Here is a 4335-nt window from a genome sequence, read left to right as displayed (position 1 = left end):
GCGGGGCCCCGCCCCCCGCCAGCAAGGCCGGACGCCATTGGGCGGGCGGCGCGCAGGCCCAGTGGGGCTCGGCGCCGCGGCAGCGGCCAATCGGAGGCCGCCGGGGGCGCGCGGGGCGGGGCGCGGGGCGGGGCGCGGGGCGGGGCCGGCGGGGCGGCTCCCGGGACTCCCGCAGCCCCGCGTGCGTGCGTGTGTGCGTGCGTGGTGCAGGGCGCCCGCCGCAGCCTCCCCGCCCGGCCCGCGCTCACCCCAGTCCTCCCTCCGGCGGGTCCGCCCAGAGCCCCCGGTTGGGTTCTTCTCGCGGGGGGCGGCTTGGCCTGGTCAGTTTTGCGGCCCTGCGCCCGCGCCCGCAGCTTGACCGCATCTGGTGCCGTGCTGGGGAACCCGGGAACCGGGAGGGGTCTTTGACCCTGCAATGCAGGTCTGGGCCTCACCAGAGTGGAGGACAGGCAGTGATGTCCAGCCTGGGGACAGCTGGCCCAAAAGAACACGACCCCCACCTCCTCCAGGCTGGGCAAGCAGCTGACCCGGGTTCCACCTGTGCCGCCTCGTAGGGACCCCCGAGCCCCACCCGGAGTGAGCCCTGAGAGCAGTCAGATGTGGCCTGACACCCGAGCTCCGGGAACAATGATAACGTTTAGTGAAGACACCAACCGGCAGTTCTTCACCATTTCGGGCCTTGCCCTGATAACTAGTCCCACCGTCCTGGAGAGCCTGGCGGGGCGCCCAAGGTTGATGGGGCTCCCAGGTTTCTACGTGCTCCTGCCCCTACCCCCTTTGGATTTTCTGACTTTTCTGTCGCATTCAGGCTTTGTCCCTGGCAAGGGCAGCGCCGAGCCTGGGGTTGGAAGCTGACCTGACCACCCGCAGGCCTCATGAGGTTCTCAAGGACCCTGTGCCTTGGATGTGGGGGTAGCAGTGACCCTCCTGGACTGGGGTTCCAGAGCCCTGGGCAAGCATCAGCCCCTACCTGCCCCTGCGGAGAGCTGGCTAGAGGGACAGGCTGGGCTGGGTCTTCCACGGGCAGTTTGGGGACAGCATCCCCCTAAAGTCTTCCCCTCTCACTCCTGGCGGCCAGTTGCGGCCTCGCCGGTGGGTTCCCAGGTCTGTGGTACCCGAGCCAGAGGAGAGCCCGTCCTGGTTGACCCAGCTTCTGGGGCGTGTGGTCACACTGGTCTCTGCTTCTGTCCCACCCCCGCTTCCCAGTAACCGCTCTGTACGTGTGTCCAGGAGTTGGGGAGTCCAGGGGCTTGCACTGAGCAGAGCCCACAGTGACTGAAGGGTCCTGCCGTGGTCCTGGGATCTGACCCCACCCATCTCCGTCCACACCGGGCAACGTCCATCAAGTTTCCAGCCCCGTTTCCCCCTCTGGAAAATGGGAGCCTGTGCAGAACTGTGGGTGGGTTCCAAGGGGCGGGGCTGGAGCGATAGCACAGCGTGTAGGGCATTTGCCTTGCACGCAGCCAACCCGGGGTTCGATTCCCAGCATCCCATATGGTCCCCTGAGCACCGCCAGGGATGATTCCTGAGTGCAGAGCCAGGAATAACCCCTGTGCATTGCTGGGTGTGACCCAAAAAGCAAAAAAGAAAGAAAAAAAAAAGGGCAGCACGCGGGCGGGTGGTCAGCCAGGTCCCCGCAGAGGGACGGGCTGCCCGGAGCAGAGACAGGGTCTCTGCACGTTCTGCTGTGTTTCCCCACCACTGTCCTGGCCCTCAGGCTGTCCCTTTGGGGCACCGGTGCTTGGATGCAGGTCCCTTGGGTGCGTGAAAGGCACTGAAACACCCTGGGCCCCGGCCTCGCCTGCACAACCCCTTCTGCCAAGCCTGCCCCTGGCCAGGTCCCTGACCACATCCTGGCCGCCATCCCCTGCCTGATTTCACTCCTGTCAGGCTCAACCAGGGTCAGCTCTGCGTGTCCACCACGTTCTGGCCACCACGACCTCCAAAGGGTTGAGTGCAGGGGGCATCCAGGTGACGCTCACCAGGAGCTAAGCTCACCAGGGCCGGTGTGCAGGGAGGTGGCCTGGGAAGTCCCTGCAGTGACTTTCATTCCCTCAGGAGGGGGGCTCGGGCTACAGAGACAGCACAGTGGGTGGGGCACTTGCCTTGTGTGTGGCTGACCCAGGTTCAATTATTGGCACCAAATAGTCTCCTGAGCCCCACCAGGAGTGTTCCCTAAGCACAGAGCCAGGAGTCAGCCCTGAACCCCGCCAGGAGTGATCACAGAGCCAGGAGCCCCACCGGGTATGGCTCAAAACCAGACTAAGCAGGGTGGTCAGAATGGTAGTATGGCAGGTGAGGCCTTGCCCTGCACAAAGCTGCCCCCGGTTTGATCCCCAGCATCCCATATGGTCCCCTGATCCCCATCGGGAGTAACCTGTGAGTACCGCTGGGCATGGCCCCCAAACAAAACAAAGAAATAAGGTTGTAGGGAGACTCAGGAGCCAAGTGCTCATTCTACGGGCAGAAGTCCAGAGTCCAGCTCCAGCCCTGTGAGGTCACTGGGAGAGACCCACTCCGTGGGAAGGGGCCCACGGTCCAGCCCTGGCCCTGTGAGGTCATCGGGAGAGGATCACCCCGTGGTCAGGGACCCAGGATCCAGTCCCGTGAGGTCCCACGAGCCCCCAAGCACAGAGGCAGGAGAAGCTCTCAGGCCCTGCCAGGTGTGGCCCCCCCAAGTCCCTGCAGTAAGGAAGTGGGGTGACATGCCCCTGCCTCTGTGCTCTGTCCCCAGCTGCGACTTTGGCCACTTCCGCTGGTGAGTGAGCCAGACACGTCTCTAGGTGGGACATTCTGGGACCGTGGCTCACTCTCTCTCTCTGGTTTCCTGGTGCCAGCACCGGGGAGGGGGCGTCCAAGGACCCCCACGGCCTTGGCCTGTACCGTCCCTGGCGTCTGCCTCCCGGTCACGGCCCCTGGGCCTCTGTCCCCTGCCCAGTGAGGAGGATGCTGACCTTCCATCTGATTCCTGAGCTCAGAAGCTGGCCCTGAGCACTGCCAGGTGTGGCCCCAAACCAAAACCAAGAAGAAAGACCCTCACTCTCTTTAACCCTTTCTGCTGGGGGCTGGAGCGATAGCACAGCGGGTAGGGCATTTGCCTTGCATGCGGCCAACCCGGGTTCGACCCCTGGCATCCCATATGGTCCCCTGAACACCGCCAGAGATAGTTCCTGAGTGCAGAGCCAGGAGTAACCCCTGGCATTGCAAGGTGGTCCCAAAAGGAAAAGAAGGAAAAAAGAAGCCTTCTGCCACCAGATACGCATTTCCACAGAACTACGAGAGTGGCAGGGGGCACTGCTGCCTCCCTCGGGCAAAGTGCAGGTGTCCGGGCAGTGCTGGGGCTGAGCCAGGCCAGCACTGGGGGTGGGGCGACCGACCCCTCCTGCCCTGGGTCTGGAGGCTGTCCCACAGTGGACTGGGGACAGTGTGCTGTGCCCCAGCTCAGAGCGACAGGCCAGAGCACCCCCCTTGCACATGGCAGATCCCCTCAGCCCCCGAGTCCTGCCAGGAGTGAGCCCCCGAGCCCCGCGGGGTGTGCCCAACCCTCCCGTCCAATAAATTAAAGTCAAATGGAGTGTCCACTGCCATCCAGGGTTGGTGTCGGTGCAGTGTCCAGGGCCTGAGTGTCCACTGTAGCCCTGGGCTGGGGTTGAGCAGATGCAGTTTCTAGAGACCTGAGTATCCATGTTTGTCCTGGCTGTGGCCTGGGGGACGTGGTTTCCAGGACCCTGAGCGTCCACTGTTCTGAACACGGCTTTTTTTTTTCTTTTTTGGGTCACACCCGGCGATGCACAGGGGGCTACTCCTGGCTCTGTGCTCAGGAATTACCCCTGGAGGTGCTCAGGGGACCATATGGGATGGTGGGAATCGAACCCGGGTTGGCCGAGTGCAAGGCAAACACCCTACCAGCTGTGCTATTGCTCCAGCCCCTGAACACGGTTTCTTGAGGACAGGCAGGCTGGAGGGGTCCCCCACCCGGCCAACTGGTTCCTCGGATTTCTGGGCACCTCCTTCAGGGGTTAGGGTGGCCCCACAGCCCCCGTGTCAGTCACGCGAGAGTCGAGGTAGATGAGCTGATGGCATGACGGACACTGCCGGGCTGGGCTCACCCGTGGCCAGCACGAGCCCTTTAAGCTTTGGATCACTGCTATTTTGACTTGAGGGCCACCCCAGTGGGGTTAGGGGACCCGGGTCTGAGTCTGAGCAAACCCTCATGATTCCTGTTCCCCCATCTATCATTCTGGGCTCAGGGCTTAGTCCTGGCTGAGCCCAGGATCACTCCTGGTGGGCCGGGGAGGACCCAATGGGTGCTGGGATCAAGCTCATTCCCAACGC

Source organism: Sorex fumeus, unplaced genomic scaffold (genome assembly GCF_029834395.1).
Source record: "Sorex fumeus unplaced genomic scaffold, SorFum_2.1 ptg000093l, whole genome shotgun sequence".
Lineage (NCBI taxonomy): Eukaryota > Metazoa > Chordata > Mammalia > Eulipotyphla > Soricidae > Sorex > Sorex fumeus.
The sequence above is the reverse complement of the archived record's forward strand: the minus strand, read 5'-3'. Positions refer to the sequence as shown.